The sequence below is a fragment of the Pygocentrus nattereri genome, chromosome 30 (assembly GCF_015220715.1).
Source record: "Pygocentrus nattereri isolate fPygNat1 chromosome 30, fPygNat1.pri, whole genome shotgun sequence".
Classification (NCBI taxonomy): domain Eukaryota; kingdom Metazoa; phylum Chordata; class Actinopteri; order Characiformes; family Serrasalmidae; genus Pygocentrus; species Pygocentrus nattereri.
Window position 1 is genome coordinate 7,002,957 of NC_051240.1, and position 8,698 is coordinate 7,011,654.

An 8,698-nucleotide genomic window follows, 5' to 3' on the forward strand; every position below is an offset into this window, starting at 1 on the left:
ATGCTTCTTGAGTTGTCAAAAGTTCTCATAATGTTTTAGTTCTGCTTCTCAACTGATTTAATTACACAGATCTTTAAACTCTGTTTCCTCATTACCTGGAATTTAGTATCCATAAATGTTTAACTGTAGAAAATATTTGTTGCTGTATCTTTGTAGAGTAGTGTGGTCACATGTGATGCTGCTGTCTAATAATTCACCCCAACATCAAGAGATGAGTTTGATACCCAGCAAAGCCACAGCTGACCATATGTGGAAGCCCAAGAGACTGTGTGATGGAAAGAGTCTCAGCTAGAGGGGAAATGACGTCTGGCATCAACACTTCAATACACCTTTAGTGAGAAAAGCCAATCGGCTTGCTGTTTATGTCACAAGAAATGCAGGAAAAGCCTCCCCTCATTATGGAGATATGCGCATGTGTAGTAGCTAGAAAAATCTGAAAGAATATGTTTTTGTACTGTTTTCATGGGCTGGAGGTCAGAGAACCGGCTCTGTGACCGGAAGGTCGCCGGTTCGATCCCCAGAGCCAACGGTACATGATTGAGGTGTCCTTGAGCAAGGCACCCCCAACTGAGGTGGTTCTTCAAGGGTTCTTTAGGAAATAATTGTTGTATATACTGTAGAACCATGAACACTTTCCTTGATTAAAGGGTTCTTTGTATTGTGCACATATTGTTACAAACCAAAGATCCCTTATCTGGTACTGTAGGGCTGTCAGAGAGGCCTCCAAGTCCCCAAAACGTACATAGTGCAGAGTTAAATATATTATTTCCATGTCGATGTTATGGATTCTACATCCATCAGGGGGAGCACAGCTTGAACAATCAAGCAACCCCAAAAGCACACTGTGTTTCAACCAGAGTGTCTCACCCTGGAGGTCACAACTCATGAGATTGTCATCAAAAAAGGTATAGAGGCCTATAAGACAATGAAAGCGAAAGGCTGTAAATAAAAAAAAATTCTGTAAAAGTTTTCTATGGTACAAAGCAAATCATTCAATGACCTCACACACATATTGGCTTTATTCCATTTATAAACTAAAAATATTACCTTGTCCAGAGTGACTGACCAGCAAAAACCTGTCAGATGTTTGCAAATATAACTACAGTGTGTAGAACATCATATAATCCTAATCTATGCCAAATCATATACTTATTTTGTTTGTTTATAGTCAGCAACAGTATCTTTTCTCTATGTGGCATCCACCATTTGAGATCACGTTATTAACTAACTGGCCTGGATCAAGCTAAGAGCCACAGTAGAGACAATAAATATTATGGACGTCTCCTGCATTCAGATGCACATATTCTCATCGGATTCAACAAATATTTCCTGCCATCCCTAGCAGAGAACAACATGGCATGCATTTTTACTCCCAGATGACAATGTTTTATTCAGCGATCATAAGGACTGGCTGTTGTTCCCAGCCCCTCTCAAGACTGTACAACCAAATCAGTTTGCTGCAGAAGGTGTGTTAAAGCCAAATCCAATTACACTGATAGTCAAGAAACATTCACCCAGTATATGTGAAAGCTGCAGACTGCCCAGCCTTTTGTGAAGAGCTCACAGGTAAGGTTTCCTTCTAATGACTTATTATGCAGATTATGCTTGTGCAACAACAACAATGCACAGTTTACACCCATTAAAATCAGACCATTTCTGCTTTAGCATTTGCAGATCCCGCCCCCCCAACAGGTTGGAGCAGATGTGTTCACTTCTCTCCACTTCATAAATCAACAAAAAATGGCATTTGGTTAAGGGTGCCCAAACTTTTGCAGACAGTTGTAACTACACTTGCTTAAGTGACGGTTACATGAAAAGTACATGAAAAGTTGAAAAAAGTGACACCAAGTTTTGACTGCATTTTTGTAAAATGTGCCACAACTGGTGAAGTCAGTTCTGACTTCTCACACTTTTAAGAAACAAAGTACTATAATATGTACCATGAAGGTCTTGGACCATAACATCTTTTTGCCAAACTGCCCACCAGTGGAAGAACATCTGTGGTCCTCAGGCCAAGCTAGGCCAAACCACACCAAACCAGCCTTTCAAAAAAAGGTCATGCGTGTTTGCAGAGTTACTCATGTGGATGAATCAACTCCCGTATCGGTTTCTGTCCTCTCAACTAGATTCCCTGGGCTGAAAATGCCTGCCCCGTTTGGTGCATTACTACGAAAGAGCGAGTCCGGACATGTCGGAGAGAAAAAAAAACCACGGGCCCTCCTGCACAAATGCTGAGCACCCAGCCTGGACACGTCTGCTTTCTTTCAAGAGTGAAAAAAGTGTGATGTGGCTACTTCACATAGCCATAAAGTGCTAATCAAAGTACTGGAGGTACAGTACCACTTTCAAACGCATTGACTAAGTTCCTAGATGAGAAGTCCAGGTTCTAGTCAGTGAGCTGAAATACGGTCCCCAGCTCTATTCTCCTTCACTGTAAAGGCTCAGTTATGCTCAACTTTAAACACGGATATGGACAAAGCCTTCTGTCCGTACCCAGCATTCATTTCATTCATATTTGTGCACGTTCTCGGAAAAATTATACATACAGACAGAACGGAGCAGTACCACCTCAGTCTACACTTTCGTCTCTTTTGTAGTTGGTACATACTTATGACCTTCTCTTTGCACATTTTCAGTGAATATATAGGGTTTAAATGATTTGCACATCATCGCACTTTTTTGGAAAGGGGGTTGTACATTTAAATTTCAAAAATTCCATACTAGATCCTCTCCAGTCAGCAGACACCGATTCCTGAGTGCGTGGTCACACCAGACCTTTGCTTCACTGTTTACTTCACCAGAATGGAGCAAAAGCCATATGATTACGGGAGAAACTGATAGTTATATCATTTTGTAGGAAACAAAACAGTTCAATAAACCACCATCGCTCTGCCCACAGCTTTCATCTGCATTTTCCATTTTCGCTATCCTTTCCTTATTAAAGTGCTTTTTTTTGTGCTGTTTTGTGTTTTCAGATCCTGCTGCACTGTGTCGAAGGTATTCTTCTTTCAATTTGCGTCATCTACACCGAGATCTTTTGATGAAAACCGCATGTCTGCAAGTGACTGTGATTCAAATCAGAAACGGGAACATCTGGTTTGAGATGCTGCTGTTTCAGATTTCAAAGAAAAAAACTCAACATATAAAAAACTCAAATATAAATCAGATATTTGGCAAACCAGGCAAAACGATATGATTTCCTGTCTGCACAATCTGCAAGAAGTCTTGTTTAAGTGACCAGCTTTGAAAGAAAAAATGTGCTTTTGAGGAATCAGAGCCAGCCTTCCAATGTGCAGCTGTTTCTGCAAAACAAATGCATCTGATAAAGGCTCAATAACTTTAGCTTTATGAAATATATGAATAACAAAATGGTTCTACAGAGAACTATGAACACTCAAAGAACCTGTTGCCCGATTAAAGAATTCTCTGCGTTGTTTAACTGTTCTTCAGATTGATGGAGAATGTGCAGTATATGGTTCCATGTAGAACATTCCTGAAAAGTGATCACCAAAAATGGTTCTTCTACAGTTATGATGGCAAGCTTGTAACAACAGAAGAACCCTATACGGTGCTATGTAGTAGAACCTTTTTGAAAAGGGTATCTAGAAGCATATACAATACAAACTGCTTTAAACTGAAGAACGCTTTCACGATGCCAAAGGCTCTTTGAGTGTTCATGGTTCTACATAGAACCATATTCTTTACTAAAAAACCCTTGAAGTACCATCTTTCTCAAGTATGTACAAGACACTAGCATAGGGAAGGTAAAAATCAAAAGAAAGAAAAAATGGGGTTCAGCAAACCAAAGCCAGAGAGAATGTGGGACTCCTAACAACCACCTGGAAGACCTGGTTGACAGCAAAACTGTCCTTATCAGATAAACAGCAATTAATGCTTTCATCTTTGAGAGAATCAGGCTGCTTCAGATCTATGTCTGTCCAACCTTCCACTGTGAGAAGACACCTCAGCCCTATGGGTCTGAAAGGATGTGTAGCTGTTCAAGAATCCTCACTGAGAAAAGGAGACACATCAAACAATGAAGCAGAACTGGACTGACCACCCCAGAGTCCAGACCTCATCATCACCGAATGGATTACTTCATGAAACAAATCAACCGACTTCTAAGACTGAACATTGGAGGTGTGTCTGCAGATTTCTGAGAGAAACTGAAAGCGAGTCTCCTGAAAAGAATGGAAGCTGTAATAAAGGAAAAGAGCAACATCTGATCTTTGTCAGATGTTGAGGCTTCCGGGTAATTTCCTGCTAAATACATGTTTTCTGCTTTATTTACTGTTGATAAAAAGAACCTGTTCTTAACAACTACTTTTACTTGAAGTTATGAATGAAAATGAATGAATGGTGGTCTCTATCTTTTGCACAGCACTGTAGATTTTTAGTAAGTAAGTGTTACGATAACAAGGGCTGTGCATTAAAGACAAAATATAGGTATTGCAAAAATACTGCTTGGCAATATTGTAGCTTTTTAACTCTCCCCTTGTACAAAACTAACATCGGTCAGAGGATTTGCATCTTGCAGCCATTTGTGAAATCAGCAGCTGGGCATGTAATGGGCACCATCACGATTATTGACAAGTGATATTTCATGTAGCCTTTAGTAGCAGCTTGACTGTTACGGTCACTGAGCTCCCTTATCAATTTTGTTGTCGAGCCAGCAGGTGCTCTACAGCGTAACTGCTGTAAGTTATGTGGGTTGTAACTGCGGTCTAACTGCACTTTCTGAGAGCTTAACCTGACAAGTGGCAACACAACATGACACACTGACTTACTTAGGCAATACGGGAAGCTCCATCACAGGCACTGTGCAAAAGCAACCAGCCATAATGGCTTAAACAGGCAAACCTACAACCGGAACGGAGAGGAGGACGTGGAGGAAGAGGGAACAGGAGAGAAAGAGCGAGAGTGAAGGAATAAGTATGGAATCTAAATGTTTAAAAGAAGAAGTCTGGCCAGGTACTAACTCCAAGAGATGAGAGATATTGCACCAGAACACCAAAAAAATGCTTTGCTGCAATTCATGACGCATCATCATGATTTTCTTTCTTTTTCTGAGGTCTGATAAGATGCAACACCACACTATCAAAACTACGATCACAATGCTTTATATATGCAGCGTTCTACAGACTCCGCTGAGCTAAATCCCATGAAACAGGACTAAATACTCAACATAAAACATGAAGTTGTTCAGTGTTTTTAAGCACTGATATTATCCACCACATGCTGCAATGCAGTTCATCACAGTAACAATAAAACACACTAAGATAATAATAAGATACTGCTCACCGCTACTAGCTGCTGAGGCTCAAGCCAAACCCCTTGTTAGGTCATTTCCCTGATTTAACGGTTTATTCAACCCGTGAATTCTGGATAATTAGGCTAGTTAAAGCACAAAATTCAACCACAAAGTTCTCCAGATGATGACGTGGGGCATTTCAGGGGGTCAAATGTGCCAAAGGTTTTTAAGAAAGAAAACTTTTCCACAATACACACAATATTTTCCACTATATTCCACCATGTGGGAGAAAAATATATGCACATATATTTGCTCATGTTAAAAACACATGGAAACGTGCAAAGATTTAAAATGTGCTAAATATATACTTAAATATATGCTAATGGTTGCACATCAGTACACTGAAATATATGCACATATGTAGATGAAACATGTAGTAGTGTCAAAAGCTTCTACATGGGTTTACACAACCTACAGTTTCTCAACACCATTCATTATTGCACCATAAACTCAGACACCACTTCCACATAAGCAAGAAAGAAAAACAAAAAGGTGGAACAGAAGATTGACTGATATCTTTAGTTAGCATGAAGCCCATTACGGTGCGATTATTTGTTCAATAAATTACTTTTTTTTTTAAACAAATTACTAGATTGAGGACACAAATTAATATACTGACACCACAAGTTAAGCTACTCCTAACTTTCAGCCTCAATTTATCAAGTGGTAGCCTCAATATATTAATTTTCCCCCAAATATTGTAATTTGTGGCCTTACTTTAGTAATTAGTGGTCTCTGAATATTAATTTCTGCCCTTTATATCGTAACCTGTGGTCTTAATATATTAATTTATGCCCTTAATATAGTGATTTGTGGCCTTAATACAGAAATATGTGGTCTCCACATATTAATTTGCTCCCTTATATCGCAACTTGTGGCCTAAATATATTCATTTGTGCCCCTAATATAGTAATTTGTGGCATTAATATAGTAACATGTGATCTCCCTACATTAATTTGTGACATTTACATAGTAAATTGTGGCCTCGATATTTTAATATGGGACCCTAATAGAGCAACTTGTGGCTCTAATATAGTAATATGCAGTCTCCATATATTAATTTGTGACATTTAGATAGCAACTCGTGGCCTCAATATATTAATTTCTAGTCTTAATATACTAATGTGTGCCCTGGTGTAGTACTTTGAGATCGCCATATATATTTTTGTGGCCATTCTTAATTTTAAAACAATTTCCATGTCACCTTACAGAGGCTCCTTAAGTTCTGATAATACTTGGTGAAAATATGTTGCCAGAAAACCAGTCAAGACTGAAAACGGGACTGAACTACACTCGAATCAATCCACCAGGCTCCACTGTTATCTGGTAGGTATGCAAGGAGCCTCAAGTATTTCGCAGTTTTATTTTAAAGTTGCAGACTTTCTTGTGGGCAGTACTGTTCCTACTGAGACACGCTGCTAAACGTCTGTGACACTGTTTGAGTTATAATAATGATGATAAACACACAGTCAGGCTTTCATAATGCCCCATGGTCAGCGGCCAGTGTGATAGAGCCACGATAACTAACAACAAAACACACAAAACAGGCAACTAACCAGCGTCTCCTCACCTCTCACAGTCAGCAGAGCAGTCTGGAGTCCTCCAGAAGGGACTCATCGACGCTTTAATCCCAGAAAATATCCTCTTTGTGGCTTATAACTGTGGATTTTGCCGCCGTTTCGGCGGGCGAGGTGCTGCTCACGTTACTACCGCACACTTCCCTTTAGTGGGAACTTGAGCCAAGGAAACATGGACTGGGAGGGATTAAAGACCTGTTAGCCCACCTCAACACTGAGCCTAAAACAGACTTTTGTGTGCATTTAAAGCTAAAAAGCTAGACGTTAATCGTGTTAATTGCCTTATAAAATCGTTATTCAAACGCCTCCAGCTCCACAGATTGAGCACGAAGCGCTTGTTGAATTTTTCCGTTCCACCTTAAATGGTGCAGCCGTTACACTCTGCTGGAGGCGCCAGAATGTAACGGCTGCACCATTTAAGGCGGAACGGAAAAATAGAAGTAGGAAGCCAACTTGAGCCCTGTAGACTGAGCTAGGACAGCCAAAACAAGCACGAATGAAACATCCATAACTGAAACCACATCGCGCTGTTTTTAGCCGAGTGTCGCCCAAAATGCCAGCGAATATTTGTGGGTTGATTTAAGAGCTAAGCGCAAAGCTCGCCCGGTGATTTAGGATTTTGTTTTTGGAGTAATGTCATATTGGCTTGGTAACTTGAATACTGGCAACCCTGCGAGCAGTTTAACAGCCAACACTGACACCTGCTGTGCTGCTTCTGTTTTTACCGCAGGGAAAGGTTTCTCTGCTAATGCTGTTCACTGCACCACAACAGACCCTCCTTAACTCGTACCACACCCTTCATGATGTTGAGTTAAAAGGCCCGGATTCTGTATTTTATTTGCTACGTTTGGCCCTTAGGATTCCCATGTTTGTGGTTTCATGTATCAGAAACCTCATAATTCAATGTCACTCAACCATTTCCCAAAGCCCCTCTGAGCAGTCTTTTTTGTTACTGTGCCTTTAAGACTGATATATGTAAATGAGCTCTGTTCTGATGGGCTGCTCTGCGTTGACGCTCATTCACAAAGCATTAGTTGCTGAAACACTGCTTATAACTTCACCGTCTGGGTCTGTCAACACTGCTGTAGGCCGAAAAGCCTACGTGGGTATGCACTGACCAGCCATAGCCACCTCCTTCTTTCTCATTGTCCACTGACGGAGCACTTTGTGGTACTACGATCGCAGGCTGTAGTTATTTTAAAACTTGCACCTAACTCTTTTAGTGGGCCAGTGGTTTGGTGAAAACCCAGAAGGAGAAGCAGCTTAACTCCGCTCAGCTGGGCTTTTGGATTAGTGCTTCCACCATCAACAATAATAACCAATCAGCCTTACTTGATAACAGCTTCTTTGTCTCTGATTGATCAGTTTGACTTTAACCACTCACTTTGCTGATGCTCAGCCAAAAATACGCCCCTAACGGATTATTAGATAAGTCTTTTTTCCCCACTTATGTGGAAAAAAGCCCCCCCGAGGGTACTTCACAGCCCAATGGTGGTCCACAGCCCTCAGGTAGAGAAACCCTAGTTTAGAGCACAGTATTACTGTGAGCCATAAAAAAGGACAAAACTGCATCCTGGTCTTCATGAACAAATGTACACAGTAGTTGAAAGGTTTTGAGAATAGATTTATGGAAAAGAATTGGGTGTCTATTGACTTCTAGTGACTTTTAGCATTGTTAGCCTTATAGCTCCAGTGCTAAAGAAGCTAAATTTGTCAAATGTCCTGGCTGATCAACTAAACCCGGGGTAAATAGGAAATTTGTGAGAGATGAGGAAAATGTGCTTCCCTATAATACAGTTACAGTCTCTTT

General features: G+C 40.4%; 1 protein-coding gene and 1 long non-coding RNA gene across 3 annotated transcripts in view; one reads left to right on the forward strand and one right to left on the reverse strand.

The window, feature by feature from the left end:
- Window positions 1-7,180, reverse strand: part of LOC108424788 (inactive rhomboid protein 2) — a 71,053-nt gene extending 63,873 nt beyond the window's left edge. The window contains exon 1 of one of the 2 annotated variants that reach the window (XM_037536581.1): window positions 6,882-7,180. The gene's annotated coding sequence lies outside the window, so the exon portion shown is untranslated. The remainder of the gene's footprint in view (window positions 1-6,881) is intronic. The other variant, XM_017693022.2, reaches the window with a different exon arrangement.
- Window positions 1,956-4,317, forward strand: LOC119262944. The gene is made up of 2 exons (XR_005130017.1): window positions 1,956-2,331; window positions 2,976-4,317. It is a non-coding gene; the product is annotated as an uncharacterized LOC119262944 (long non-coding RNA).
- Window positions 7,181-8,698: the final 1,518 nt, after the last annotated feature.